The sequence below is a fragment of the Lissotriton vulgaris genome, chromosome 12 (assembly GCF_964263255.1).
Source record: "Lissotriton vulgaris chromosome 12, aLisVul1.2, whole genome shotgun sequence".
Taxonomy (NCBI): domain Eukaryota; kingdom Metazoa; phylum Chordata; class Amphibia; order Caudata; family Salamandridae; genus Lissotriton; species Lissotriton vulgaris.
Genome location: NC_141700.1, coordinates 445,969,921 through 445,989,815, shown reverse-complemented (window position 1 = coordinate 445,989,815; position 19,895 = coordinate 445,969,921). Strand labels below are relative to the sequence as shown.

At 31.9% G+C, this 19,895-nt stretch overlaps 8 non-coding genes across 8 annotated transcripts; all 8 read left to right on the top strand.

Moving 5' to 3' along the window:
• The first annotated feature begins 2,572 nt into the window (after positions 1-2,572).
• On the top strand, positions 2,573-2,646 carry TRNAI-AAU (transfer RNA isoleucine (anticodon AAU)). Its single transcript has one exon. It is a non-coding gene; the product is annotated as a tRNA-Ile (tRNA).
• A 789-nt stretch (positions 2,647-3,435) lies between these two features.
• On the top strand, positions 3,436-3,509 carry TRNAI-AAU (transfer RNA isoleucine (anticodon AAU)). The gene has a single exon. It is a non-coding gene; the product is annotated as a tRNA-Ile (tRNA).
• Positions 3,510-7,749: 4,240 nt separating this feature from the next.
• On the top strand, positions 7,750-7,823 carry TRNAI-AAU (transfer RNA isoleucine (anticodon AAU)). Its single transcript has one exon. It is a non-coding gene; the product is annotated as a tRNA-Ile (tRNA).
• A 4,242-nt stretch (positions 7,824-12,065) lies between these two features.
• TRNAI-AAU (transfer RNA isoleucine (anticodon AAU)) lies at positions 12,066-12,139 on the top strand. The gene has a single exon. It is a non-coding gene; the product is annotated as a tRNA-Ile (tRNA).
• A 783-nt stretch (positions 12,140-12,922) lies between these two features.
• Positions 12,923-12,996, top strand: TRNAI-AAU (transfer RNA isoleucine (anticodon AAU)). The gene has a single exon. It is a non-coding gene; the product is annotated as a tRNA-Ile (tRNA).
• A 788-nt stretch (positions 12,997-13,784) lies between these two features.
• Positions 13,785-13,858, top strand: TRNAI-AAU (transfer RNA isoleucine (anticodon AAU)). The gene has a single exon. It is a non-coding gene; the product is annotated as a tRNA-Ile (tRNA).
• Positions 13,859-16,373: 2,515 nt separating this feature from the next.
• TRNAI-AAU (transfer RNA isoleucine (anticodon AAU)) lies at positions 16,374-16,447 on the top strand. The gene has a single exon. It is a non-coding gene; the product is annotated as a tRNA-Ile (tRNA).
• Positions 16,448-19,821: 3,374 nt separating this feature from the next.
• Positions 19,822-19,895, top strand: TRNAI-AAU (transfer RNA isoleucine (anticodon AAU)). The gene has a single exon. It is a non-coding gene; the product is annotated as a tRNA-Ile (tRNA).

Genomic DNA, 19,895 nt, shown 5'->3' with positions numbered 1-19,895 from the left:
GTTAGAGCGTGGTGCTAATAACGCCAAGGTCACAGGTTCGATCCCTGTACAGGCCCAGTATAATTGTTTGAAAAAAGAGTAATTTTTCTTGTGTCTCATTTTTGACTGTTTATCACCTTGGATCAAACACTGCTTGAAGGATTGGATGAATACATTTGATATAGTTGTAGAATTAATTATTATTCTGAAAGCTCCTGGAATATCTATTAATGGTTCTAAGTTCTAACTCCAAGTAACTAAATCTCCTATTTATTGCAGTTCATTGAGGTCATTTTTGTTTTGTCTTGTTGATGAAATATAAAGATAGTATGAATGTAAACAGCTGAATATAAGCTTTCCAACTATCCCGGGTTAACAATCAGTAGCACTTCATCATCTGCTATTTCTTCAATAGTATGCTATATATTTAGTGAGCCTATTAGTTTAGTCTTTAGAGCAAAATTTTAAAAATGCCAAGGACATACTTTCAATCAATCTCCTAGCCAATACTTGATGCTCCTTTCATGTTGAAAATAGATGTATTTTCTTCTGTATCATGTGTATCTCTATATTTCCTTTGAGGGGGAGCTGATAGAATGATTAAATGAATCAATTGCATATAGGTGATGAATTGTTATTTATTGCTAAAACACATGGAAAAAACATTAATGGTTCTAAGTTCTAAAACTAAGTATGAAAATCTCTTTTGTATTGTAATTTTTTTAAAGTCATATTAGTTTCTTCATGTTGATATTATATATTTATAATTTCATGGTAAACCTCTGAAATTAAGCTTTCCAAATCTCCCGGGTTAACTATCATTAGCACTTCTTCATATGCTGGACTTCCAGGAGTTTATGCAAAATGGCCTGTTAGCTCAGATGGTTAGAGCGTGGTGCTAATAACGCCAAGGTCACAGGTTCGATCCCTATACAGGCCAAGTTTAATTGTTTGAAAAAAGATTAATTTTTTCTTGCGTCTCATTCTTGACTGTTTATTACCTTGAATCAAACGCTGCTTGAAGGATTGGATAAATACATTTGATATAGTTGTAGAATTAATTATTATTCTGAAAGCTCCTGGAATATCTATTAATGGTTCTAAGTTCTAACGCCAAGTAACTTAATCTCTTATTTATTGCAATTTATTGAGGTCATTTTTGTTTTGTCTTGTTGATGAAATATAAAGATAGTATGAATGTAAACAGCTGAATATAAGCTTTCCAATTATCCCGGGTTAACAATCAGTAGCACTTCATCATCTGCTATTTCTTCAATAGTATGCTATATATTTAGTGAGCCTATTAGTTTAGTCTTTAGAGCATGAAGGTAAAAATGCCAAGGACATACTTTCAATCAGTCTCCAAGCCAATACTTGATGCTCCTTTAATGTTGAAAATAGATGTATTTTCTTCTGTATCATGTGTATATCTATATTTCCTTTGAGGGGAAGCTGATAGAACGATTAGTTGAATCAATTGCATATGGGTGATGAATTGTTATTTATTGCTAAAACACATGGAAAAAACATTAATGGTTCTAAGTTCTAACACTAAGTATGAAAATCTCTTTTGTATTTTTTAATTTTTTTAAAGTCATATTAGTTTCTTCATGTTGATATTATATATTTATAATTTCATGGTAAACCTCTGAAATTAAGCTTTCCAAATCTCCCGGGTTAACTATCATTAGCAGTTCTTCACATGCTGGACTTCCAAGAATTTGTGCAAAATGGCTTGTTAGCTCAGATGGTTAGAGCGTGGTGCTAATAACGCCAAGGTCACAGGTTCGATCCCTGTACAGGCCAAGTATAATTGTTTGAAAAAAGAGTAATTTTTCTTGTGTCTCATTTTTGACTGTTTATCACCTTATATCAAAATCTGCTTGAAGGATTGGATGAATACATTTGATATAGTTGTAGAATTAATTATTATTCTGAAAGCTCCTGGAATACCTATTAATGGTTCTAAGTTCTAACGCCAAGTAACTTAATCTCTTATTTATTGCAATTTATTGAGGTCATTTATGTTTTGTCTTGTTGATGAAATATAAAGATAGTATGAATGTAAACAGCTGAATATAAGCTTTCCAACTATCCCGGGTTAACAATCGGTAGCACTTCATCATCTGCTATTTCTTCAATAGTATGCTATATATTTAGTGAGCCTATTAGTTTAGTCTTTAGAGCAAAAAGTTAAAAATGCCAAGGACATATTTTCAATCAGTCTCCAAGCCAATACTTGATGCTCCTTTAATGTTGAAAATAGATGTATTTTCTTCTGTATCATGTGTATCTCTATATTTCCTTTGAGGGGAAGCTGATAGAATGATTAAATGAATCAATTGCATATAGGTGATGAATTGTTATTTATTGCTAAAACAAATGGAAAAACATTAATGGTTCTAAGTTCTAACACTAAGTATGAACATCTCTTTTGTATTGTATTTTTTTTAAGTCATATTAGTTTCTTCATGTTGATATTATATATTTATAACTTCATGGTAAACCTCTGAAATTAAGCTTTCCAAATCTCCCGGGGTAACTATCATTAGCACTTCTTCATATGCTGGACTTCCAGGAAATTGTGCAAAACGGCCTGTTAGCTCAGATGGTTAGAGCGTGGTGCTAATAACGCCAAGGTCACAGGTTCGATCCCTGTACAGGCCAAGTTTAATTGTTTGAAAAAAGGTTAATTTTTCTTGTGTCTCATTTTTGACTGTTTATCACCTTGGATCAAACACTGCTTGAAGGATTGGATAAATACATTTGATATAGTTGTAGAATTAATTATTATTCTGAAAGCTCCTGGAATATCTATTAATGGTTCTAAGATCTAACGCCAAGTAACTTAAACTCTTATTTATTGCAATTTATTGAGGTCATTTTTGTTTTGTCTTGTTGATGAAATATAAAGATAGTATGAATGTAAACAGCTGAATATAAGCTTTCCAACTATCCCGGGTTAACAATCGATAGCACTTCATCATCTGCTATTTCTTCAATGGTATGCTATATATTTATTGAGCCTATTAGTTTAGCCTTTAGAGCATAAAGTTAAAAATGCCAAGGACATACTTTCAATCAATCTCCTAGCCAATACTTGATGCTCCTTTAATGTTGAAAATAGATGTATTTTCTTCTGTATCATGTGTATCTCTATATTTCCTTTGAGGGGAAGCTGATAGAATGATTAAATGAATCAATTGCATATAGGTGATGAATTATTATTTATTGCTAAAACACATGGAAAAAACATTAATGATTCTAAGTTCTAACACTAAGTATGAACATCTCTTTTGTATTGTAATTTTTTTAAAGTCATATTAGTTTCTTCATGTTGATATTATATATTTATAACTTCATGGTAAACCTCTGAAATTAAGCTTTCCAAATCTCCCGGGTTAACTATCATTAGCACTTCTTCATATGCTGGACTTCCAGGAAATTGTGCAAAAAGGCCTGTTAGCTCAGATGGTTAGAGCGTGGTGCTAATAACGCCAAGGTCACAGGTTCGATCCCTGTACAGGCCAAGTTTAATTGTTTGAAAAAAGATTAATTTTTCTTGTGTCTCATTTTTGACTGTTTATCACCTTGGATCAAACACTGCTTGAAGGATTGGATGAATACATTTGATATAGTTGTAGAATTAATTATTATTCTGAAAGCTCCTGGAATATCTATTAATGGTTCTAAGTTCTAACGCCAAGTAACTTAATCTCTTATTTATTGCAATTTATTGAGGTCATTTTTGTTTTGTCTTGTTGATGAAATATAAAGATAGTATGAATGTAAACAGCTGAATATAAGCTTTCCAACTATCCTGTGTTAACAATCGGTAGCACTTCATCATCTGCTATTTCTTCAATAGTATGCTATATATTTAGTGAGCCTATTAGTTTAGTCTTTAGAGCAAAAAGTTAAAAATGCCAAGGACATATTTTCAATCAGTCTCCAAGCCAATACTTGATGCTCCTTTAATGTTGAAAATAGATGTATTTTCTTCTGTATCATGTGTATCTCTATATTTCCTTTGAGGGGAAGCTGATAGAATGATTAAATGAATCAATTGCATATAGGTGATAAATTGTTATTTATTGCTAAAACACATGGAAAAAACATTAATGGTTCTAAGTTCTAACACTAAGTATGAACATCTCTTTTGTATTGTAATTTTTTTAAAGTCATATTAGTTTCTTCATGTTGATATTATATATTTATAACTTCATGGTAAACCTCTGAAATTAAGCTTTCCAAATCTCCCGGGTTAACTATCATTAGCACTTCTTCATATGCTGGACTTCCAGGACATTGTGCAGAACGGCCTGTTAGCTCAGATGGTTAGAGCGTGGTGCTAATAACGCCGAGGTCACAGTTTCGATCCCTGTACAGGCCAAGTTTAATTGTTTGAAAAAAGATTAATTTTTCTTGTGTCTCATTTTTGACTGTTTATCACCTTGGATCAAACACTGCTTGAAGGATTGGATAAATACATTTGATATAGTTGTAGAATTAATTATTATTCTGAAAGCTCCTGGAATATCTATTAATGGTTCTAAGTTCTAACGCCAAGTAACTTAATCTCTTATTTATTGCAATTTATTGAGGTCATTTTTGTTTTGTCTTGTTGATGAAATATAAAGATAGTATGAATGTAAACAGCTGAATATAAGATTTCCAATTATCCCGGGTTAACAATCAGTAGCACTTCATCATCTGCTATTTCTTCAATAGTATGCTATATATTTAGTGAGCCTATTAGTTTAGTATTTAGAGCATGAAGGTAAAAATGCCAAGGACATACTTTCAATCAGTCTCCAAGCCAATACTTGATGCTCCTTTAATGTTGAAAATAGATGTATTTTCTTCTGTATCATGTGTATGTCTATATTTCCTTTAAGGGGAAGCTGATAGAACGATTAGTTGAATCAATTGCATATAGGTGATGAATTGTTATTTATTGCTAAAACACATGGAAAAAACATTAATGGTTCTAAGTTCTAACACTAAGTATGAAAATCTCTTTTGTATTGTAATTTTTTTAAAGTCATATTAGTTTCTTCATGTTGATATTATATATTTATAATTTCATGGTAAACCTCTGAAATTAAGCTTTCCAAATCTCCCGGGTTAACTATCATTAGCACTTCTTCACATGCTGGACTTCCAGGAATTTGTGCAAAATGGCTTGTTAGCTCAGATGGTTAGAGCGTGGTGCTAATAACGCCAAGGTCACAGGTTCGATCCCTGTACAGGCCAAGTATAATTGTTTGAAAAAAGAGTAATTTTTCTTGTGTCTCATTTTTGACTGTTTATCACCTTGGATCAAACACTGCTTGAAGGATTGGATGAATACATTTGATATAGTTGTAGAATTAATTATTATTCTGAAAGCTCCTGGAATATCTAATAATGGTTCTAAGTTCTAACTCCAAGTAACTAAATCTCTTATTTATTGCAATTCATTGAGGTCATTTTTGTTTTGTCTTGTTGATGAAATATAAAGATAGTATGAATGTAAACAGCTGAATATAAGCTTTCCAACTATCCCGGGTTAACAATCGATAGCACTTCATCATCTGCTATTTCTTCAATGGTATGCTATATATTTATTGAGCCTATTAGTTTAGTCTTTAGAGCATAAAGTTAAAAATGCCAAGGACATACTTTCAATCAATCTCCTAGCCAATACTTGATGCTCCTTTAATGTTGAAAATAGATGTATTTTCTTCTGTATCATGTGTATGTCTATATTTCCTTTGATGGGAAGCTGATAGAACGATTAGTTGAATCAATTGCATATAGGTGATGAATTGTTATTTATTGCTAAAACACAACGAAAAAACATTAATGGTTCTAAGTTCTAACACTAAGTATGAAAATCTCTTTTGTATTGTAATTTTTTTAAAGTCATATTAGTTTCTTCATGTTGATATTATATATTTATAATTTCATGGTAAACCTCTGAAATTAAGCTTTCCAAATCTCCCGGGTTAACTATCATTAGCACTTCTTCACATGCTGGACTTCCAGGAATTTGTGCAAAATGGCTTGTTAGCTCAGATGGTTAGAGCGTGGTGCTAATAACGCCAAGGTCACAGGTTCGATCCTTGTACAGGCCAAGTATAATTGTTTGAAAAAAGAGTAATTTTTCTTGTGTCTCATTTTTGACTGTTTATCACCTTGGATCAAACACTGCTTGAAGGATTGGATGAATACATTTGATATAGTTGTAGAATTAATTATTATTCTGAAAGCTCCTGGAATATCTAATAATGGTTCTAAGTTCTAACTCCAAGTAACTAAATCTCTTATTTATTGCAATTCATTGAGGTCATTTTTGTTTTGTCTTGTTGATGAAATATAAAGATAGTATGAATGTAAACAGCTGAATATAAGCTTTCCAACTATCCCGGGTTAACAATCGATAGCACTTCATCATCTGCTATTTCTTCAATGGTATGCTATATATTTATTGAGCCTATTAGTTTAGTCTTTAGAGCATAAAGTTAAAAATGCCAAGGACATACTTTCAATCAATCTCCTAGCCAATACTTGATGCTCCTTTAATGTTGAAAATAGATGTATTTTCTTCTGTATCATGTGTATGTCTATATTTCCTTTGATGGGAAGCTGATAGAACGATTAGTTGAATCAATTGCATATAGGTGATGAATTGTTATTTATTGCTAAAACACATGGAAAAAACATTAATGGTTCTAAGTTCTAACACTAAGTATGAAAATCTCTTTTGTATTGTAATTTTTTTAAAGTCATATTAGTTTCTTCGTGTTGATATTATATATTTATAATTTCATGGTAAACCTCTGAAATTAAGCTTTCCAAATCTCCCGGGTTAACTATCATTAGCACTTCTTCACATGCTGGACTTCCAGGAATTTGTGCAAAATGGCTTGTTAGCTCAGATGGTTAGAGCGTGGTGCTAATAACTCCAAGGTCACAGGTTTGATCCCTGTACAGGCCAAGTATAATTGTTTGAAAAAAGAGTAATTTTTCTTGTGTCTCATTTTTGACTGTTTATCACCTTGGATCAAACACTGCTTGAAGGATTGGATGAATACATTTGATATAGTTGTAGAATTAATTATTATTCTGAAAGCTCCTGGAATATCTATTAATGGTTCTAAGTTCTAACTCCAAGTAACTAAATCTCTTATTTATTGCAATTCATTGAGGTCATTTTTGTTTTGTCTTGTTGATGAAATATAAAGATAGTATGAATGTAAACAGCTGAATATAAGCTTTCCAACTATCCTGGGTTAACAATCAGTAGCACTTCATCATCTGCTATTTCTTCAATAGTATGCTATATATTTAGTGAGCCTATTAGTTTAGTCTTTAGAGCAAAAAGTTAAAAATGCCAAGGACATATTTTCATCAGTCTCCAAGCCAATACTTGATGCTCCTTTAATGTTGAAAATATATGTATTTTCTTCTGTATCATGTGTATCTCTATATTTCCTTTGAGGGGAAGCTGATAGAATGATTAAATAAATCAATTGCATATAGGGGATGAATTGTTATTTATTGCTAAAACACATGGAAAAACATTAATGGTTCTAAGTTTTAACACTAAGTATGAACATCTCTTTTGTATTGTAACTTTTTTTAAAGTCATATTAGTTTCTTCATGTTGATATTATATATTTATAACTTCATGGGAAACCTCTGAAATTAAGCTTTCCAAATCTCCCGGGTAAACTATCATTAGCACTTCTTCATATGCTGGACTTCCAGGAAATTGTGCAAAACGGCCTGTTAGCTCAGATGGTTAGAGCATGGTGCTAATAACGCCAAGGTCACAGGTTCGATCCCTGTACAGGCCAAGTTTAATTGTTTGAAAAAAGATACATTTTTCTTGTGTCTCATTTTTGACTGTTTATCACCGTGGATCAAACACTGCTTGAAGGATTGGATGAATACATTTGATATAGTTGTAGAATTAATTATTATTCTGAAAGCTCCTGGAATATCTATTAATGGTTCTAAGTTCTAACTCCAAGTAACTAAATCTCTTATTTATTGCAATTCATTGAGGTCATTTTTGTTTTGTCTTGTTGATGAAATATAAAGATAGTATGAATGTAAACAGCTGAATATAAGCTTTCCAACTATCCAGGGTTAACAATCAGTAGCACTTCATCATCTGCTATTTCTTCAATAGTATGCTATATATTTAGTGAGCCTATTAGTTTAGTCTTTAGAGCAAAAAGTAAAAAATGCCAAGGACATACTTTCAATCAGTCTCCAAGCCAATACTTGATTCTCCTTTAATGTTGAAAATAGATGTATTTTCTTCTGTATCATGTGTATCTCTGTATTTCCTTTGAGGGGGAGCTGATAGAATGATTAAATGAATCAATTGCATATAGGTGATGAATTGTTATTTATTGCTAAAACACATGGAAAAAACATTAATGGTTCTAAGTTCTAACACTAAGTATGAAAATCTCTTTTGTATTGTAATTTTTTTAAAGTCATATTAGTTTCTTCATGTTGATATTATATGTTTATAACTTCATGGTAAACCTCTGAAATTAAGCTTTCCAAATCTCCTGGGTTAACTATCATTAGCACTTCTTCATATGCTGGACTTCCAAGGGTTTATGCAAAATGGCCTGTTAGCTCAGATGGTTAGAGCGTGGTGCTAATAACGACAAGGTCACAGGTTCGATCCCTATTCAGGCCAAGTTTAATTGTTTGAAAAAAGATTAATTTTTTTCTTGCGTCTCATTCTTGACTGTTTATTACCTTGGATCAAACGCTGCTTGAAGGATTGGATAAATACATTTGATATAGTTGTAGAATTAATTATTATTCTGAAAGCTCCTGGAATATCTATTAATGGTTCTAAGTTCTAACGCCAAGTAACTTAATCTCTTATTTATTGCAATTTATTGAGGTCATTTTTGTTTTGTCTTGTTGATGAAATATAAAGATAGTATGAATGTAAACAGCTGAATATAAGCTTTCCAATTATCCCGGGTTAACAATCAGTAGCACTTCATCATCTGCTATTTCTTCAATAGTATGCTATATATTTAGTGAGCCTATTAGTTTAGTCTTTAGAGCATGAAGGTAAAAATGCCAAGGACATACTTTCAATCAGTCTCCAAGCCAATACTTGATGCTCCTTTAATGTTGAAAATAGATGTATTTTCTTCTGTGTCCTGTGTATGTCTATATTTCCTTTGAGGGGAAGCTGATAGAACGATTAGTTGAATCAATTGCATATAGGTGATGAATTGTTATTTATTGCTAAAACACATGGAAAAAACATTAATGGTTCTAAGTTCTAACACTAAGTATGAAAATCTCTTTTGTATTGTAATTTTTTTAAAGTCATATTAGTTTCTTCATGTTGATATTATATATTTATAATTTCATGGTAAACCTCTGAAATTAAGCTTTCCAAATCTCCCGGGTTAACTATCATTAGCACTTCTTCACATGCTGGACTTCCAGGAATTTGTGCAAAATGGCTTGTTAGCTCAGATGGTTAGAGCGTGGTGCTAATAACGCCAAGGTCACAGGTTCGATCCCTGTACAGGCCCAGTATAATTGTTTGAAAAAAGAGTAATTTTTCTTGTGTCTCATTTTTGACTGTTTATCACCTTGGATCAAACACTGCTTGAAGGATTGGATGAATACATTTGATATAGTTGTAGAATTAATTATTATTCTGAAAGCTCCTGGAATATCTATTAATGGTTCTAAGTTCTAACTCCAAGTAACTAAATCTCTTATTTATTGCAATTCATTGAGGTCATTTTTGTTTTGTCTTGTTGATGAAATATAAAGATAGTATGAATGTAAACAGCTGAATATAAGCTTTCCAACTATCCCGGGTTAACAATCAGTAGCACTTCATCATCTGCTATTTCTTCAATAGTATGCTATATATTTATTGAGCCTATTAGTTTAGTCTTTAGAGCATAAAGTTAAAAATGCCAAGGACATACTTTCAATCAATCTCCTAGCCAATACTTGATGCTCTTTTAATGTTGAAAATAGATGTATTTTCTTCTGTATCATGTGTATGTCTATATTTCCTTTGATGGGAAGCTGATAGAACGATTAGTTGAATCAATTGCATATAGGTGATGAATTGTTATTTATTGCTAAAACACATGGAAAAAACATTAATGGTTCTAAGTTCTAACACTAAGTATGAAAATCTCTTTTGTATTGTAATTTTTTTAAAGTCATATTAGTTTCTTCATGTTGATATTATATATTTATAATTTCATGGTAAACCTCTGAAATTAAGCTTTCCAAATCTCCCGGGTTAACTATCATTAGCACTTCTTCACATGCTGGACTTCCAGGAATTTGTGCAAAATGGCTTGTTAGCTCAGATGGTTAGAGCGTGGTGCTAATAACGCCAAGGTCACAGGTTCGATCCCTGTACAGGCCAAGTATAATTGTTTGAAAAAAGAGTAATTTTTCTTGTGTCTCATTTTTGACTGTTTATCACCTTGGATCAAACACTGCTTGAAGGATTGGATGAATACATTTGATATAGTTGTAGAATTAATTATTATTCTGAAAGCTCCTGGAATATCTAATAATGGTTCTAAGTTCTAACTCCAAGTAACTAAATCTCTTATTTATTGCAATTCATTGAGGTCATTTTTGTTTTGTCTTGTTGATGAAATATAAAGATAGTATGAATGTAAACAGCTGAATATAAGCTTTCCAACTATCCCGGGTTAACAATCAATAGCACTTCATCATCTGCTATTTCTTCAATGGTATGCTATATATTTATTGAGCCTATTAGTTTAGTCTTTAGAGCATAAAGTTAAAAATGCCAAGGACATACTTTCAATCAATCTCCTAGCCAATACTTGATGCTCCTTTAATGTTGAAAATAGATGTATTTTCTTCTGTATCATGTGTATGTCTATATTTCCTTTGATGGGAAGCTGATAGAACGATTAGTTGAATCAATTGCATATAGGTGATGAATTGTTATTTATTGCTAAAACACATGGAAAAAACATTAATGGTTCTAAGTTCTAACACTAAGTATGAAAATCTCTTTTGTATTGTAATTTTTTTTAAGTCATATTAGTTTCTTCATGTTGATATTATATATTTATAACTTCATGGTAAACCTCTGAAATTAAGCTTTCCAAATCTCCCGGGTTAACTATCATTAGCACTTCTTCACATGCTGGACTTCCAGGAATTTGTGCAAAATGGCTTGTTAGCTCAGATGGTTAGAGCGTGGTGCTAATAACTCCAAGGTCACAGGTTTGATCCCTGTACAGGCCAAGTATAATTGTTTGAAAAAAGGGTAATTTTTCTTGTGTCTCATTTTTGACTGTTTATCACCTTGGATCAAACACTGCTTGAAGGATTGGATGAATACATTTGATATAGTTGTAGAATTAATTATTATTCTGAAAGCTCCTGGAATATCTATTAATGGTTCTAAGTTCTAACTCCAAGTAACTAAATCTCTTATTTATTGCAATTCATTGAGGTCATTTTTGTTTTGTCTTGTTGATGAAATATAAAGATAGTATGAATGTAAACAGCTGAATATAAGCTTTCCAACTATCCCGGGTTAACAATCAGTAGCACTTCATCATCTGCTATTTCTTCAATAGTATGCTATATATTTAGTGAGCCTATTAGTTTAGTCTTTAGAGCAAAAAGTTAAAAATGCCAAGGACATATTTTCATCAGTCTCCAAGCCAATACTTGATGCTCCTTTAATGTTGAAAATAGATGTATTTTCTTCTGTATCATGTGTATCTCTATATTTCCTTTGAGGGGAAGCTGATAGAATGATTAAATAAATCAATTGCATATAGGGGATGAATTGTTATTTATTGCTAAAACACATGGAAAAACATTAATGGTTCTAAGTTTTAACACTAAGTATGAACATCTCTTTTGTATTGTAACTTTTTTTAAAGTCATATTAGTTTCTTCATGTTGATATTATATATTTATAACTTCATGGTAAACCTCTGAAATTAAGCTTTCCAAATCTCCCGGGTAAACTATCATTAGCACTTCTTCATATGCTGGACTTCCAGGAAATTGTGCAAAACGGCCTGTTAGCTCAGATGGTTAGAGCGTGGTGCTAATAACGCCAAGGTCACAGGTTCGATCCCTGTACAGGCCAAGTTTAATTGTTTGAAAAAAGATTAATTTTTCTTGTGTCTCATTTTTGACTGTTTATCACCGTGGATCAAACACTGCTTGAAGGATTGGATGAATACATTTGATATAGTTGTAGAATTAATTATTATTCTGAAAGCTCCTGGAATATCTATTAATGGTTCTAAGTTCTAACTCCAAGTAACTAAATCTCTTATTTATTGCAATTCATTGAGGTCATTTTTGTTTTGTCTTGTTGATGAAATATAAAGATAGTATGAATGTAAACAGCTGAATATAAGCTTTCCAACTATCCCGGGTTAACAATCAGTAGCACTTCATCATCTGCTATTTCTTCAATAGTATGCTATATATTTAGTGAGCCTATTAGTTTAGTCTTTAGAGCAAAAAGTTAAAAATGCCAAGGACATATTTTCATCAGTCTCCAAGCCAATACTTGATGCTCCTTTAATGTTGAAAATAGATGTATTTTCTTCTGTATCATGTGTATCTCTATATTTCCTTTGAGGGGAAGTTGATAGAATGATTAAATGAATCAATTGCATATAGGTGATGAATTGTTATTTATTGCTAAAACACATGGAAAAAACATTAATGGTTCTAAGTTTTAACACTAAGTATGAACATCTCTTTTGTATTGTAACTTAGTCATATTAGTTTCTTCATGTTGATATTATATATTTATAACTTCATGGTAAACCTACTGAAATTAAGCTTTCCAAATCTCCCGGGTTAACTATCATTAGCACTTCTTCATATGCTGGACTTCCAGGAAATTGTGCAAAACGGCCTGTTAGCTCAGATGGTTAGAGCGTGGTGCTAATAACGCCAAGGTCACAGGTTCGATCCCTGTACAGGCCAAGTTTAATTGTTTGAAAAAAGATTAATTTTTCTTGTGTCTCATTTTTGATGTTTATCACCTTGGATCAAACACTGCTTGAAGGATTGGATAAATACATTTGATATAGTTGTAGAATTAATTATTATTCTGAAAGCTCCTGGAATATCTATTAATGGTTCTAAGTTCTAACGCCAAGTAACTTAATCTCTTATTTATTGCAATTTATTGAGGTCATTTTTGTTTTGTCTTGTTGATGAAATATAAAGATAGTATGAATGTAAACAGCTGAATATAAGCTTTCCAACTATCCCGGGTTAACAATCGGTAGCACTTCATCATCTGCTATTTCTTCAATAGTATGCTATATATTTAGTGAGCCTATTAGTTTAGTCTTTAGAGCAAAAAGTTAAAAAGGCCAAGGACATATTTTCAATCAGTCTCCAAGCCAATACTTGATGCTCCTTTAATGTTTAAAATAGATGTATTTTCTTCTGTATCATGTGTATCTCTATATTTCCTTTGAGGGGAAGCTGATAGAATGATTAAATGAATCAATTGCATATAGCTGATGAATTGTTATTTATTGCTAAAAAACATGGAAAAAACATTATTGGTTCTAAGTTCTAACACTAAGTATGAACATCTCTTTTGTATTGTAATTTTTTTAAAGTCATATTAGTTTCTTCATGTTGATATTATATATTTATAACTTCATGGTAAACCTCTGAAATTAAGCTTTCCAAATCTCCCGGGTTAACTATCATTAGCACTTCTTCATATGCTGGACTTCCAGGAAATTGTGCAAAACGGCCTGTTAGCTCAGATGGTTAGAGCGTGGTGCTAATAACGCCAAGGTCACAGGTTCGATCCCTGTACAGGCCAAGTTTAATTGTTTGAAAAAAGATTAATTTTTCTTGTGTCTCATTTTTGACTGTTTATCACCTTGGATCAAACACTGCTTGAAGGATTGGATGAATACATTTGATATAGTTGTAGAATTAATTATTATTTTGAAAGCTCCTGGAATATCTATTAATGGTTCTAAGTTCTAACTCCAAGTAACTAAATCTCTTCTTTATTGCAATTCATTGAGGTCATTTTTGTTTTGTCTTGTTGATGAAATATAAAGATAGTATGAATGTAAACAGCTGAATATAAGCTTTCCAACTATCCCGGGTTAACCATCAGTAGCACTTCATCATCTGCTATTTCTTCAATAGTATGCTATATATTTAGTGAGCCTATTAGTTTAGTCTTTAGAGCATAAAGGTAAAAATGCCAAGGACATACTTTCAATCAGTCTCCAAGCCAATACTTGATGCTCCTTTAATGTTGAAAATAGATGTATTTTCTTCTGTATCATGTGTATCTCTATATTTCCTTTGAGGGGAAGCTGATAGAATGATTAAATGAATCAATTGCATATAGGTGATGAATTGTTATTTATTGCTAAAACACATGGAAAAAACATTAATGGTTCTAAGTTCTAACACTAAGTATGAAAATCTCTTTTGTATTGTAATTTTTTTAAAGTCATATTAGTTTCTTCATGTTGATAATATATATTTATAAGTTCATGGTAAACCTCTGAAATTAAGCTTTCCAAATCTCCCAGGTTAACTATCATTAGCACTTCTTCATATGCTGGACTTCCAGGAGTTTATGCAAAATGGCCTGTTAGCTCAGATGGTTAGAGTGTGGTGCTAATAACGCCAAGGTCACAGGTTCGATCCCTGTACAGGCCAAGTTTAATTGTTTGAAAAAAGATTAATTTTTCTTGTGTCTCATTTTTGACTGTTTATCACCTTGGATCAAACGCTGCTTGGAGGATTGGATGAATACATTTGATATAGTTGTAGAATTAATTATTATTCTGAAAGCTCCTGAAATATCTATTAATGTTTCTAAGTTCTAACGCCAAGTAACTAAATCTCTTATTTATTGCAATTTATTGAGGTCATTTTTGTTTTGTCTTGTTGATGAAATATAAAGATAGTATGAATGTAAACAGCTGAATATAAGCTTTCCAACTATCCCGGGTTAACAATCGGTAGCACTTCATCATCTGCTATTTCTTCAATAGTATGCTATATATTTAGTGAGCCTATTAGTTTAGTCTTTAGAGCATAACGTTAAAAATGCCAAGGACATACTTTCAATCAATCTCCTAGCCAATACTTGATGCTCCTTTAATGTTGAAAATAGATGTATTTTCTTCTGTATCATGTGTATCTCTATATTTTCTTTGAGGGGAAGCTGATAGAATGATTAAATGAATCAATTGCATATAGGTGATGAATTGTTATTTATTGCTAAAACACATGGAAAAAACATTAATGGTTCTAAGTTCTAGCACTAAGTATGACAATCTCTTTTGTATTGTAATTTTTTTAAAGTCATATTAGTTTATTCATGTTGATATTATATATTTATAACTTCATGGTAAACCTCTGAAATTAAGCTTTCCAAATCTCCCGGGTTAACTATCATTAGCACTTCTTCATATGCTGGACTTCCAGCAATTCATGCAAAACGGCCTGTTACCTCAGATGGTTAGAGCGTGGTGCTAATAACGCCAAGGTCACAGGTTCGATCCCTGTACAGGCCAAGTTCAATTGTTTGTAAAAAGATACATTTTTCTTGTGTCTCATTTTTGACTGTTTACCACCTTGGATCAAACGGAGCTTGAAGGATTGGATGAATATATTTCATATAGTTGTAGAATTGATTATTATTCTGAAAGCTCCTGGAATATCTATTAATGGTTCTAAGTTCTAACGCCAAGTAACTAAATCTCTTATTTATTGCAATTCATTGAGGTCATTTTTGTTTTGTCTTGTTGATGAAATATAAAGATAGTATGAATGTAAACAGCTGAATATAAGCTTTCCAACTATCCCGGGTTAACAATCAGTAGCACTTCATCATCTGCTATTTCTTCAATAGTATGCTATATATTTAGTGAGCATATTAGTTTAGTCTTTAGAGCATAAAGTTAAAAATGCCAAGGACATACTTTCAATCAGTCTCCAAGCCAATACTTGATGCTCCTTTAATGTTGAAAATAGATGTATTTTCTTCTGTATCATGTGTATGTCTATATTTCCTTTGAGGGGAAGCTGATAGAATGATTAGATGAATCAATTGCATATAGGTGATGAATTGTTATTTATTGCTAAAACACATGGAAAAAACATTAATGGTTCTAAGTTCTAACACTAAGTATGAAAATCTCTTTTGTATTGTAATTTTTTTAGAGTCATATTAGTTTCTTCATGTTGATATTATATATTTATAACTTCATGGTAAACCTCTGAAATTAAGCTTTCCAAATCTCCCGGGTTAACTATCATTAGCACTTCTTCAGATGCTGGACTTCCAGGAAATTGTGCAAAACGGCCTGTTAGCTCAGATGGTTAGAGCGTGGTGCTAATAACGCCAAGGTCACAGGTTCGATCCCTGTACAGGCCAAGTTTAATTGTTTGTAAAAAGATAAATTTTTCTTGTGTCTCATTTTTGACTGTTTATCACATTGGATCAAACGGAGCTTGAAGGATTGGATGAATATATTTCATATAGTTGTAGAATTAATTATTATTCTGAAAGCTCCTGGAATATCTATTAATGGTTCTAAGTTCTAACGCCAAGTAACTAAATCTCTTATTTATTGCAATTCATTGAGGTCATTTTTGTTTTGTCTTGTTGATGAAATATAAAGATAGTATGAATGTAAACAGCTGAATATAAGCTTTCCAACTATCCCGGGTTAACAATCAGTAGCACTTCATCATCTGCTATTTCTTCAATAGTATGCTATATATTTAGTGAGCCTATTAGTTTAGTCTTTAGAGCATAAAGTTAAAAATGCCAAGGACATACTTTCAATCAGTCTCCAAGCCAATACTTGATGCTCCTTTAATGTTGAAAATAGATGTATTTTCTTCTGTATCATGCGTATGTCTATATTTCCTTTGAGGGGAAGCTGATAGAATGATTAGATGAATCAATTGCATATAGGTGATGAATTGTTATTTATTGCTAAAACACATGGAAAAAACATTAATGGTTCTAAGTTCTAACACTAAGTATGAAAATCTCTTTTGTATTGTAATTTTTTTAGAGTCATATTAGTTTCTTCATGTTGATATTATATAAGTATAACTTCATGGTAAACCTCTGAAATTAAGCTTTCCAAATCTCCCGGGTTAACTATCATTAGCACTTCTTCATATGCTGGACTTCCAGGACTTTGTGCAAAACGGCCTGTTAGCTCATATGGTTAGAGCGTGGTGCTAATAACGCCAAGGTCACAGGTTCAATCCCTGTACAGGCCGAGTTTAATTGTTTGTAAAAAGATTAATTTTTCTTGTGTCTAATTTTTGACTGTTTATCACCTTGGATCAAACGCTGCTTGAAGGATTGGATAAATACATTTGATATAGTTGTAGAATTAATTATTATTCTGAAAGCTCCTGGAATATCTATTAATGGTTCTAAGTTCTAACTCCAAGTAACTAAATCTCTTCTTTATTGCAATTCATTGAGGTCATTTTTGTTTTGTCTTGTTGATGAAATATAAAGATAGTATGAATGTAAACAGCTGAATATAAGCTTTCCAACCATCCCGGGTTAACAATCAGTAGCACTTCATCATCTGCTATTTCTTCAATAGTATGCTATATATTTAGTGAGCCTATTAGTTTAGTCTTTAGAGCAAAAAGTTAAAAATGCCAAGGACATATTTTCATCAGTCTCCAAGCCAATACTTGATGCTCCTTTAATGTTGAAAATAGATGTATTTTCTTCTGTATCATGTGTATCTCTATATTTCCTTTTAGGGGAAGCTGATAGAATGATTAAATGAATCAATTGCATATAGGTGATGAATTGTTATTTATTGCTAAAACACATGGAAAAACATTAATGGTTCTAAGTTTTAACACTAAGTATGAACATCTCTTTTGTATTGTAATTTTTTTTAAGTCATATTAGTTTCTTCATGTTGATATTATATATTTATAACTTCATGGTAAACCTCTGAAATTAAGCTTTCCAAATCTCCCGGGTTAACTATCATTAGCACTTCTTCAGATGCTGGACTTCCAGGAAATTGTGCAAAACGGCCAGTTAGCTCAGATGGTTAGAGTGTGGTGCTAATAACGCCAAGGTCACAGGTTCGATCCCTGTACAGGCTAAGTTTAATTGTTTGAAAAAAGATTCATTTTTCTTGTGTCTCATTTTTGACTGTTTATCACCTTGGATCAAACACTGCTTGAAAGATTGGATAAATACATTTAATATAGTTGTAGAATTATTATTATTCTGAAAGCTCCTGGAATATCTATTAATAGTTCTAAGTTCTAACGCCAAGTAACTTAATCTCTTATTTATTGCAATTTATTGAGGTCATTTTTGTTTTGTCTTGTTGATGAAATATAAAGATAGTATGAATGTAAACAGCTGAATATAAGCTTTCCAACTATCCCGGGTTAACAATCGGTAGCACTTCATCATCTGCTATTTCTTCAATAGTATGCTATATATTTAGTGAGCCTATTAGTTTAGTCTTTAGAGCAAAAAGTTAAAAATGCCAAGGACATATTTTCAATCAGTCTCCAAGCCAATACTTGATGCTCCTTTAATGTTGAAAATAGATGTATTTTCTTCTGTATCATGTGTATGTCTATATTTCCTTTGATGGGAAGCTGATAGAACGATTAGTTGAATCAATTGCATATAGGTGATGAATTGTTATTTATTGCTAAAACACATGGAAAAAACATTAATGGTTCTAAGTTCTAACACTAAGTATGAAAATCTCTTTTGTATTGTAATTTTTTTAAAGTCATATTAGTTTCTTCATGTTGATATTATATATTTATAATTTCATGGTAAACCTCTGAAATTAAGCTTTCCAAATCTCCCGGGTTAACTATCATTAGCACTTCTTCACATGCTGGACTTCCAGGAATTTGTGCAAAATGGCTTGTTAGCTCAGATGGTTAGAGCGTGGTGCTAATAACTCCAAGGTCACAGGTTTGATCCCTGTACAGGCCAAGTATAATTGTTTGAAAAAAGAGTAATTTTTCTTGTGTCTCATTTTTGACTGTTTATCACCTTGGATCAAACACTGCTTGAAGGATTGGATGAATACATTTGATATAGTTGTAGAATTAATTATTATTCTGAAAGCTCCTGGAATATCTATTAATGGTTCTAAGTTCTAACTCCAAGTAACTAAATCTCTTATTTATTGCAATTCATTGAGGTCATTTTTGTTTTGTCTTGTTGATGAAATATAAAGATAGTATGAATGTAAACAGCTGAATATAAGCTTTCCAACTATCCCGGGTTAACAATCAGTAGCACTTCATCATCTGCTATTTCTTCAATAGTATGCTATATATTTAGTGAGCCTATTAGTTTAGTCTTTAGAGCAAAAAGTTAAAAATGCCAAGGACATATTTTCATCAGTCTCCAAGCCAATACTTGATGCTCCTTTAATGTTGAAAATAGATGTATTTTCTTCTGTATCATGTGTATCTCTATATTTCCTTTGAGGGGAAGCTGATAGAATGATTAAATAAATCAATTGCATATAGGGGATGAATTGTTATTTATTGCTAAAACACATGGAAAAACATTAATGGTTCTAAGTTTTAACACTAAGTATGAACATCTCTTTTGTATTGTAACTTTTTTTAAAGTCATATTAGTTTCTTCATGTTGATATTATATATTTATAACTTCATGGTAAACCTCTGAAATTAAGCTTTCCAAATCTCCCGGGTAAACTATCATTAGCACTTCTTCATATGCTGGACTTCCAGGAAATTGTGCAAAACGGCCTGTTAGCTCAGATGGTTAGAGCGTGGTGCTAATAACGCCAAGGTCACAGGTTCGATCCCTGTACAGGCCA